The sequence below is a fragment of the Triticum dicoccoides genome, chromosome 5B, assembly GCF_002162155.2.
Source record: "Triticum dicoccoides isolate Atlit2015 ecotype Zavitan chromosome 5B, WEW_v2.0, whole genome shotgun sequence".
Taxonomy (NCBI): Eukaryota; Viridiplantae; Streptophyta; class Magnoliopsida; order Poales; family Poaceae; genus Triticum; species Triticum dicoccoides.
Genome location: NC_041389.1, coordinates 53,552,949 through 53,565,214, shown reverse-complemented (window position 1 = coordinate 53,565,214; position 12,266 = coordinate 53,552,949).

Genomic DNA, 12,266 nt, shown 5'->3' with positions numbered 1-12,266 from the left:
CACCAGCTATCTTCGCACGCAAGGAAGTGCCTCCTTATTACGCACAAAAAAATGAATACTCCCCCTGCCAGCTGGAACCCAGCATAGTGGGAGGCTGACTTGTGGGCCTACCAAGTTGACGGGGACGGAGGGCTTTGTCAACTTAGTCAATATGAACGATTCTAGCTCTTGTTACCGTACGATGTTCATCCAACGGCCGTAGTGCTTTTTCAACCTCTGGTCTTCTTGCTCCAGCCGCCCAAACCAGCGCCGATCGTGCCGCATGCTCCTGCCTCCCGTGGTCGGCTTTGATGCCGCGGAGGCCTCACCGCCCCCTACTACTCCCACCGCTGGCCAGGCCATCCCTCTACTCACCCACACCCCCTATTATTCTGCGGCGACAACAGCCTCACATCGCAGCCGAACCAGTGAACCCTCGTACTCCTCTTCGCGTGGGCATCTACTGCTGCGTCTTCCCTGGCTCTGAGTCGTCCCCTTCCTAGGCCTCGCCGTCGTCCACCGCCGTGGTGCTCTCGGCGCAGCGTGGTCAACGTGGTCAAGGAACGACTTCCATCGGACGTGGACTGTACGTGGAGAGGCTGATAGCTGGGTCCACGGCCGCAGCAAGGAAGTGCCTCCTTATTACGCGCAAAATAATGATTCCTCCACCTGACAGCAGGGACCCACCGGACGGGCCACCGTATTTCGTGAAAAAAGTTTTCCTTGTCTGCTGGGACCCACCAGCTACATCTCCGCACACAAGGAAGTGCGTCCAAAAAAACGATTCACCCCCTGACTACTGGGACCCACCAGCTACATCTTCGCATGCAAGGAAGTGCGTCCGGGCAAAAAAAGATTCGCCCTCCTGACTGCTGGGACCCACCAGCTACATCTTCGCACGCAAGGAAGTGCCTGACAGTCGGGACCCACCTGGTCGAAGCATATGTAGCGTTGTCATTCTGGTCGCGAACGTGTACGTACATATATAATGGTCGATGTAGAGGTGCACACGTGTTGTAGTAGAGGAGCGTACGCGTACGTGTTGTAGTAGAGGCGCGCACATAGCATGTACACGTACATACAGTGGTCAGGGTGCAAGAAAGAAAATACGGCCACGTACATACATATGGGCGGGGTCTCTAACGCCTACTCGCGCATACGTACAGCCAGGTCTTGTTACATGTCTGGGTCAGAACAGAGAAACAGCGTCGTCGTCGTGTTCATGGGGAAGGCAACGGAATGCCTCGTGTTCATGGGGAGGCAACAGAATGCATCGTGTTCATGGGGAGGCAACGGAATGCGTCGTGTTCATCGGGAGGCAACGAAACGCGTGGGAGCCAACCGGCTGGGTCGGAACGAATGCATGGTCGTGTTCATCGGGAGGGCTTGGACGGAACATGCGATGGAAACAAGGCCTGGCGTACCGCACAATGAAGGAAACGAACCTCCTACATTCGGAACGGGGTCCTGTTGATCAGGAGGGTTGTGGCGTACCGCAAAACGGAGGAAACGGACCTCCTACGGTCGAAACGGGGGTCCTGTTGATCGGGAGGGGTGTGGCGTACCGCAAAACGGACGAAACGGACTTGTGTTGGAGTGCTACGGTCGAAATGGGGGTCCTGTTCATCGGGAGGGTTGTGGCGTACCACAAAACGGACGAAACAGACTTGTGTTGGAGCGCTACGGTCGAAACACGGGTCCTGTTGGGTGTGGCGTACCGCAAAACGGGACTCCACGGGATATTGTTCATCTCCACCGTCGACCTCCTCCAGCCTCCACGGGCTCCTATTCATCCAGCCTCCACCGCGCGCTACTCCACCGGCTACTATTAAACCACCCCTCCACGGGCACCCCTCCACCGTCTACTGTTCATCCTGCCCTCCACACCACGGGGTCCTATTCAACCACCCCTCCATGGGCACCCCTCCACCGTCTACCGTTCATCCAGCCCTCCACACCACGGGGTCCTGTTCATCCAGAGGCAACGCCACCACTCACTGTTCATCCAACCCCCTCCCCCGCAACGCTCACTATTCATCCCAGAGGCAGCATCGATCGGCTTCAGTTAGCAGCAGTAGCGAAGGAATCGCTCGATCGGGTTCAGTTAACAGCCATCGATCGATCACTCGGGTTCAGTTAGAGCCCAATGCCTCGCTCGGGTTCAGTTAGAGCCAACGCCTCGCACACACGCGCGTACATGTACAAGAGAAACGCGCATCGCTCGGCCCCCGACCTCCCACCGTAACCGGGAACTCCCCGAAATTTTCCTCCCCCTCGCTTCTACCATGGTTTTTCCCATCATGGATGGCCCAAAGAATGTCATGCAGCTGCATCTCTGGCCCGCCCAGGATGAAAAGCCCATTTTCTGTTGATTTTTTGTCATAGAAGTAGGAGCCCACCACATCTATGATGATACCGGGTTTTTTCACTATTATCATCATAGAAGTGTCATATGTATGACAGAATTTTTTTTCGTTCAGCCCAAAATGTCACGGATGTCTTTTTGTGTAGTGTTTGGGGCTTTGATGGCCCAAATGGCCCAACAAAAGGTGGAGAGCTTGTCTAGGGGTGGAATTGTTGCCCCTCCTGAAAGCAGCAGAGGTGTTTAGATTGACGAGGCTAAGAAAGAATTTGCTGGAGGGAAAGATCACATAAATAAGAGTGAAGCTAACCTGGATGTGGGGAACAAGCAAGGGCAGAAAGGATGGTTCCAGAACAACTGATTTGGCCAGAGAGAGATCTTGGATCAAAACAAAGCTGGTGGAAATTCAGAGTGTTATGTAACAAGTGCAAAGACACCAGACATCTGACTAGAGACTGCAAGCTACCCAACTGCATAATTTGTGGCAAAAATTCTCACATCACTGAGGAATGTGCTTGGCTGAAACAAATCAAGCCAACCCCCAAATTCATTGGATATGCTGCCAGAGGGTTGGGAGTGTTGCTGGTGCAAAATTCTAAAGAGGTAGTCAACAGTTAACAGATTAACCCTATGGCCATTGTAAACATCTCTTCTGGGGAGATTAATGAGACTCAATTCTTGGAAGGATTCAACTACATGTTCAGCTGGAATTGGCAATGGAGATGCAAAAAACATGGAGACAAGGCTTACATGATGAGATATCCTAATAAAAGCAGACTAGCAGAACTTCACAAGTTTGGAAATTTTAACCTGCTGGGGACAAATGCTGTGATCAATGTGGACAGCTGGACATATGACACTCAAGCTATTGGCAAGTTACACACAGTGTGGGTGCAGTTTGGGAAAATCCCTGAGTGTTTTAGGCATTTTTTTGGAATGTGTGAGGTGGCTGCTTCTATTGGCCCTGTTCTGGAAATTGATATGTCCACCATTCTGAAAGAGAAAATCAGGGCTAAGGTGGGAGTCAGAGATTTTGAAAAATCCCTCATCAAACTGAGATCACTGACAAGGACTTGATGATATACAGAATCAACATTGAATTGGAGGAAGTAATTGAACAAGGGTGGTATGAATATAAGAGAAAGTTTGAGATCTTGGAACCTAAACTTGAGGGAAATGGTATGGGAGGTCAGAAAAAAATAAGGATAGAGGAGTTGGGAACTGATGGAATTAAAGAGAACATCTCCTTGGGAAGTATAGGTCTGAAACAATTTGAGGAGATGCAACAGAAAAATGAAGAGATATTGAAGATGCAGAAAGATTATATGCTAGAGGTGGGCTTGAGTAATAAAGTAGAGGTGGAGCTAGATAAAGCCCTTAAAAATTTCAAGAGGTTGAAGAAATCAGATACAGAGATGATGCTTGGAAAGCTATGGAGGAAAAAAAGATTGCTATGTGGGAGACTGAGAAGAGGAGTCTGCTGGATATGATTCAGGGTCAGTAGGAACTGATAAACAAGTGCATGGAAAAAATTGATGCTTGGGAAGAGAAAGAAATATATGGAGAAGAATTGGATGAGAAGAATGAGATGGAATCTGAAATACCCCAAGATAACACACCAGAAGATGCTTATGCAGAACCTGTAGACTATTCATCTAGTCAAGATTCTGTGGAGTCACTAGGCACAAAACTGGGGATTCAAAAGAATGAGGAAGGAGACAAGGATAAAGACAAGGACGGGCCCACTAGAAGAAGTGATAGAAACCTGGATAAAAAAGATGCTAAAATAGAAGATCTGGCCAAGGAAAGGGTAGCAGACAAGAACAATTATGGTAAGAACCCTGTTCTTTCTGATGAAAACATTTCTTTATATGATATGGCTAATAGGGTTGGAATTGATTTGGGATGTGCTCTTGATATGGTTACCCACAACCTAGACCTGATTTCTACCATGGAACAGGCTAGAAGAGATATATATCTCCAAAAAATATTAATGAAAAGAGGGAGGAGAGAAAGGATGGCTCTCCCGGTCTTATTGACATTGGAGATGTTGAATTAGAGGACTTGTGTTCAGAAGGAGAGAATTCTCAGGGTGATATAGAGACAGAACATTATGACAAATTGAAAAAGATTTTTTTCTAGGAACAAAAAAATGAGAGGTGGGATACCAACCTTTGGGGTTGGAGAAAAATCCATCTTGAGTGGGGGAAACAAAAGGAAAAAATATAAAGAAAAAAATGAGAGGTATGTTTTGGAATGTAAGAGGGATTGGGAAGGATATTAAAAGAAATTTCATTAGAGATACCATTTTGGAAAAACAATTAGATTTTCTTGGACTTCAGGAAACCATTAAAGTGACTTCACAAAAAATGAGTTGCATAGCCTTGCTGGAGGAAGAAATTTCCTCTGGGAATGGATTGCCCCTAGAGGCAAATCTGGGGGGATACTAGTTGGGATTAATAATGAGTGTTTTGATATACTACAAGTGGAAAAAGGGTCGTATTTCATTAATATACATTTGTTTGATAAGGTAGCCAAATTTAGTTGGAATCTGGTCACAATTTATGGAGATGCTCAAAAAGATGGAAAAGTAGCATTTTTGGCTGAATTATCCAGATTATACCAAGATAATACTCACCCTTGTGTGATAGGGGGAGACTTCAATTTGATCAGGAACAGTTCTGAAAAAAATAAACCTGGAGGATTAGACCATTTTAGCTTTGTGTTCAACGCTATTATTGAGCATGCTGGACTCAGGGGTCTCCCTTTGAATGGAAGAAAATATACCTGGGCTAATAACTTGCATGATCCTACTTATGAGAAACTAGATAGGATTTTAATCTGTCCAGACTGGGAAGACAAATACCCCCTGGCTATGGTAAATGCCATGGAGAGGTAAATCTCTGACCACACCCCTCTGCTATTAGACACTGGGGATCATAGAAAAAGCCAACCTATTTTCAGATTTGAAAATGCTTGGATGCTTATGGAAGGGTTTAGGGAATTTGTGGAAAAGAATTGAAATATTAATTGCAAAGATTCTAGCCTAGACATATGGCAAACAAAGTTGAGAAATATCAGACAAAAAATAAGGGGATGGATTATTAATGCTAATGTTGCCTACAGAAAAAGGAAAAAAGAGCTATTAGAACTGCTGGATGAGATTGATAAAAGAGCTGAAATTTTTGGGCTTAGTGCTCAAGATAGAGAGATCCAGAAAAACTGGAGGAAAGAACTAAAAGACATCTTGAAAATGGAAGAAATCAAATGGTTGCAAAGATATAAAGATAAGGAGATAAAAGAGGGTGACTCTAATACTAGATATTATCATGCCAAGGTTAATGGTAGAAGAAGGAAAAATAGGATCACTACACTTGAACATCAGGGGGAACCCCATTGAGGGAGATGCCAAACTCATGGAGCATGTAACCACCTATTACAAAAGCCTTATTTGGTCAAGTTGAGAAATCTAACATTAATCTGGACATTCGAAACCCTGTAGGGATTTCCACATAGGAAGAAAATGAATTGATTAAACCTTTTAGTTTGGAAGAAATTAAAGATGTGGTTTTCACTACGAAAAAAAAAACAAAAGTCCAGGTCGTGATGGATTTGCTGTAGACTTCTACCAACACTTTTGGGAGCTACTAAAAACTGATTTGAAAGCTATCTTAGATGACTTTCACAAGGGCAAAGTTGATTTGGCCAGATTGAACTATGGGATTATTACCCTAGTTCCAAAAGTGAAAGATGCTAGAAAAATTCAAAAGTTTAAACCTATCTACCTTGTGAATGTTAGCTTCAAGATTATCGCCAAGATACTGATGAACAGATTAAGAAAAGTAGTTAACCTATTATCTCACCCATCCAAACTGCCTTTGTGAAAGGTAGATATATTATGGAGGGAGTTGTAATTCTGCATGAAGCTATGAACTCTATTCAAAATAAAAAACAAAGTGTTATGCTATTCAAAGTTGACTTTGAAAATGCATATGACAAAATCAAGTGGCCTTTTGTTCATAAGATGCTTCAATTAAAAAACTTCCCTGACAAATGGTGTGACTGGGTGTTGCAGACTACGAGAGGGGGCATGTAGCAGTCAAAGTGAATGATGATATAGGCCCTTACTTCAATACCTTTAAAGGACTAAGGCAGGGAGATTCTTTATCTCCTCTGCTCTTTGATCTGGCAGTTGATGCTCTGGCCATCATTCTAGATAGGGCTAGAGAGGAAGGGTTTGTAAAAGGGGTTCTCACTGATTACCATGAAAATGGATTCAATATGCTGCAATATGCAGATGACACCATCTTCTTGTTACAAGATGATCAAGAGTCTGCTAGAAATCTGAAATTTATCCTAACTGCTTTTGAACAAATGTCTGGTCTGACAATAAACTTTCATAAAAGTTAAATATTCTTGTTTGGGGAGGCCAGTGGGAAAAAAGAATTATACCAGGAAATCTTCACTTGCATCCTGGGGGAGACCCCTCTGAAATACTTGGGGCTACCCATATCTAACAAGAAAATTAGAAACAAGATGTGGAAGAATGTCACTGAGAAAATTGAGAAAAGGAGAGCCTGCTGGCAGGGTAGGCTACTGAATATTGCAGGAAGAGTCACTCTGGTGCAATCCTGCTTATATAACATACCTATATATATGATGTCCTTTTATCTCCTGCCAGCTGGAGTTAGAAAAAAGATAGACTTTTATAGGGCTAGGATGGTGTGGCAAGCAGAGGAGGATAAAAATAAATACCATTTGGTAAACTAGAAAATTTGCTGTCTTCCAAAACAACAGGGGGGGGGGTCTAGGGATTATCAATATTGAAATGTTCAATATTGCTTTATTGGCTAAATGGCTGTGGAAACTTGAGAATGATGAGGGGTTTTGGCAGGAAATTGTTAAAAGGAAATATGTTGGGGACAAATGCCTTTCTGGAATTAAGCACAAAAATGGGGATTCCCAATTCTGGTCTGATCTCTTAAAAATTAGAAAATATTACTATCCACATGTTAAGAAGAGATTGCGGGATGGCAGAAACACCAGGTTTTGGGAAGACTGGTGGGTTGGGGATAAACCCCTCAAAGAGGCTTATCCCTCTCTGTTTTTTATTAGCAATGATCAGGGAATTTCAGTTAGAGAAGCTATAGATAAGGGATGGGGTGGTTTTACTTTTAGAAGAGCTCTTTATGGGGATACTAAGCAACTTTGGAATAGCATGAGAGCAAGATGCGAGGAAGTGCTAATGCATGGGGGGAGAGACAAACCCATGTGGATGTTGACGGCTGACAGAAAATTCACTGTCAAATCTCTATACAGGGATCTGATCAAATCTGATGTGGGATTCTCCAGGAAGTTCCTATGGAAAACTAAAGTTCCTGCTAAGATTAGATTCTTTCTTTGGCTTCTAGCCACAAAAAGCATACTTACTAGAGATAATCTGTTAAAAAGAGGCTGGAAAGGGGATAAAAATTGTGTGTTTTGTGGCAAAGATGAAACAATAGATCATCTATTTTTCTCGTGCTCAGTGGTTAAAACCATCTGGGCTCTAGTAAGATGTGCATTTGACCTGAAATGCACTCCTAGAAACCTCAATGATTGTTTTGGAATATGGCTGAAAAATTTCCAGAAAGATAGCAAGAAACTTATGTTAGTTGGCATCTCAGCGCTGCTGTGGGCGATCTAGAGATGCAGAAATAGCATTGTGTTTGATAGAAAAATGATTTCTGACCCAATGGGTGTTGTGAAAATGATGTGTGGATGGATTGCTGACTGGGCTGTTTCGCAGAAAAGGTACCCAGGGGAAAGAATGTTGATGCTGGGAGCAAACCTCATCGTGCAAGTAGCAAGTGAAGTATACAAAGCTGTGCAAGGCTGGCGTTTTGGAGTTCTTAGAATCCAGCAATGACGAAGATGGGAAAAAGGCTCCTTCTTTTGGCGCCCTGACGAAGTGAAGTTGTCACGCCCAATATGCGACCCTATCCAAGAGGAACTCGAAGGTCCCACCAAGGATAGACCCGCATATTGAAACGCTTTTGCAAGGTGGATATCATTACCTCAACATTACATAATAGATGGGGATACATACAAAAGGCATACAATGCCACATGAATACAACAATACAACATACAAGAACAACATCCGACTACGGATGAATCATAAACAGAAACTCAAACAATATCCACCCTGCTAGCCCAGGCTGCCGACCTGGAACCTATCCCCTGACCGAAGAAGCAGAAGAAGGAACTCAACGCAAGCAAGCATCGCTCTCGTGTCATGATCATCGCATAACTTGTACCTGCAACTGTTGTTGTAGTAATCTGTGAGCCACGAGGACTCAGCAATCCCATTACCATGGGTATCAAGACTAGCAAAGCTTAATGGGAAAGGAAGGGTAAAGTGGTGAGGTTGCAGCAGCGACTAAGCATGATATGGTGGCTAACATACGCAAATGAGAGCGAGAAGAGAAACAAAGGAACGGTCGTGAAGCTAGCAATGATCAAGAAGTGATCCTGGACTCCTACTTACGTCAAACATAACCCAAAGACCGTGTTCACTTCCCGGACTCCGCCGAGAAGAGACCATCACGGCTACACACGCGGTTGATGTGTTTTAATTCGGATCAGGTGTCAAGTTATCTACAACCGGACATTAACAAATTCCCATCTACCACATAACCGCGGGCACGGCTCTCAAAAGTTTATACCCTGCAGGGGTGTCCCAACTTAGCCCATGACAAGCTCTCGCGATCAACGAAGGAATAGACCTTCTCCCAGGAAGACCCGATCAGACTCAGAATCCCGGTTAACAAGACATTTCGACAATGGTAAAACAAGACCAGCAAAGCCTCCCGCTGTGCCGAAAATCCCGATAGGAGCTGCACATATCTCGTTCTCAGGGCACACCGGATGAGCCAGACGTCGGGTTGGCATAGACCCTGGTTGCCCAGGGGGCGCCGGACATCGCTCGGTTTGGACCAACACTTAGACAAGCATTGGCCCGGGGGGGCTAAAAATAAAGATGACCCTCGAGAGAGTGACTCCCAAGGGAAAAATAGGTGGTGGTGAGGCAAATGGTAAAACCAAGGTTGGGCCTTGCTGGACAAATTTTATTCAAAGCGAACTGTCAGGGGGGTCCCATAAATCACCCGACCGCGTTAGGAACGCAAAAACCGGAGACATAACACCGGTATGACGGAAACTAGGGCGGCAAGAGTGGAACAAAACACCAGGCATAAGGCCGAGCCTTCCACCCTTTACCAAGTATATAGATGCATTAATAATATAAGAGATATTGTGATATCCCAACATAACCCTGTCCACCATGGAGCAATCTTCAACTTCACCTGCCACTAGCAACGCTATAAGAGGGGCTGAGCAAAGCGGTAACATAGCCAAACAATGGTTTGCTAGGAATGGTGTCAAAGGTTAGAGGTTCATGGCAATTTGGGAGGCTTGAAGAGCAAATGATAGGTAACGCAGTATAGCGATAGATCGAAGCAACTAGCATAGCAATGATAGTAGTGAGATCCAGGGTAGCGGTCATCTTGCCTGAAATCCCGCTAGGAAGAAGAACGAGTCCATGAATAAGATGAAGCCACGAAGACGAACCACACGTAGACGAACGAATCCTCATGATCGCAACGAAACGGAAACTATCGAGAAGAAACACACAACATGGTAAACACACCACACATGAACAAGGCATGATGCACAACAAGCATGATGCATGACAAAGGCTACATGAAGCTACTCATGGCAAGAGATGATGCAAACAAGAACAACACATCAAAGCATGTTTAAATGAGGCTGGGAACAACATATAACAATTCCGGTAAGTCCTCATATGCATATTTCGAAATTGGTCCAGATCTGAACAAACATTAAGTTGAAGTTGTTAAACAGCAAGTTAAAGAGCACCAAGAGGAACTATACAAAATTCTAGTCAAGTTACATATAAAGTTCATTAGATTCGGAGCTACGGCCTAGAAGATATGAGCAAAACAAGTTAAACATGGCATTGATGCAAAATGCATACAAACATCAAGCAAACACCTCAAAACAAGGATGCAACATGATAATATGAAACAACATGCAAAATCAAGCAAGTTTCATATAGAGCACACTCAAAACGGAGCAACGGTTCAACACATACACTCTATACAAGTCATAACATCAATCTGTCCATAACAGCAACTAGGCATATTGCAAGCATCACAACAATAGGCTACAGCACCCCAACATAATAACAAAAGGCATGGTCATGAAGTACAGGTAAAGCATAACAAAACATGAACACTGAGATATCTCCAGAAAAGACTAGAACATGCTCAAAAGGACATGGTAAGATTGCAAATAATAACAGTTTCAGACTTATCAGGAAATAATATCAGGTTGCAATGTTTAGAGCAAGCAAACAACATGTTACAGGCACATATCATGGCAAACAAAGGCATGTCATGAATCTACTAAATGCATAGAACAACAGTCCCTTACTAACCATGAGCCAAAAAGGATCAGAAGATAAGATGGCACCCATGTAAACATGGCAAGTTATATGACAGATTTATACATGGCAGGAACAACAATAAGTAGGCATGTTGGTGAGCTTGAACCACTCACCACAGAGCAATACATGGCATGGCAAGGCAAGCAACAGTAAGAAGGCATGTTTGTGAAGTTAAGCATGGAAAGAGCAAGGTCATAGGGTGCATGGAACACTAGCAAAACACATGGGAACTAGTGAACTTAATGTTAACAGGCTGATAGCAACATTATCAAGCAACTTTGGAGCAAGATATGAACAATCTACAGCAAGCTATAAATGCAACCAGGGGCATGGATGGATAGGTCATGACATGTAGATCAAAACATGTTTATAGAACATCTCCAGATTATGCATAGAATGATTAGTAGCAACATGTTTATATAGCAACAAAATATAACAGAATCTGACTAGCAAAACAGCAACAGCAAGTACACTACTTAACAAGCTCGATTCACTCACCACAAGTCATTGCATGACAAGATAAATATAGCATCATCAAGAAGACATGTTTATGAAACAAACTAAGTCAAGAACAAGTCCATAGCATGCAAGGATCAACTATAGTAAGCTTGGCCAAATTGAATAACATGTAAACAATCTGCCAGGAAACAGAAGAAAAAGTAGAGCACTCAAATGACATGCTAGACTACTCCATAATTGCAAACAAGGGCATGAATGAATAGACAATAACCGTATGTTCAAAACACCCTTACTGAAGTATCTCAAAATAAGCATGGATCTCTCTGTAGCATCAAGTTTACATGGCATCAAAATAACAGCAGAACAGGGACTAAAATCAGCGATATCACGAAGCCTAGTTTGCATGCTTGTGGTAGTCACCACATTGATCACAAAAATACATGGCATACACCCCTGTAAAGAGGGCATGGCATAGATCAAAACACATGTAGACATCAACCTCATACGATGCACACATCAATCATGGCAAAAATGACAAATGAGCAAGTTATAACAGTTTCAGCAGATTAACATCAACATGCACTCTTCCAACAGCATTTCGGGCATCAAGAAGAGCTGAAATGAAAACGATGCAATGGAATGAAATGAAGTACTCGTCGAGTCGAACAATTTGACATATTATACGCACGAAACGGAGCTACGGATGCAGAGATGCGATGCAATGAACATGGCATGATTATGACAGGGATTTGGGGACTTGGTGGAATTTATACCTCCGGAAACCGGGACGGAGCCATGCGGGACGGGGAGATCCAGGGCAGGGACGGGGCTGTTTGGTTCCGGGACGGGTGGATCTCATCCCACCCGTCCGGATCGGACGACGGGGCGGCCGGCGACGAGGGAGCGCTCCGGCGCGGCGGCGGCGCAGCGAGGAGGCGACGGCGATGGCGCGGTCGAC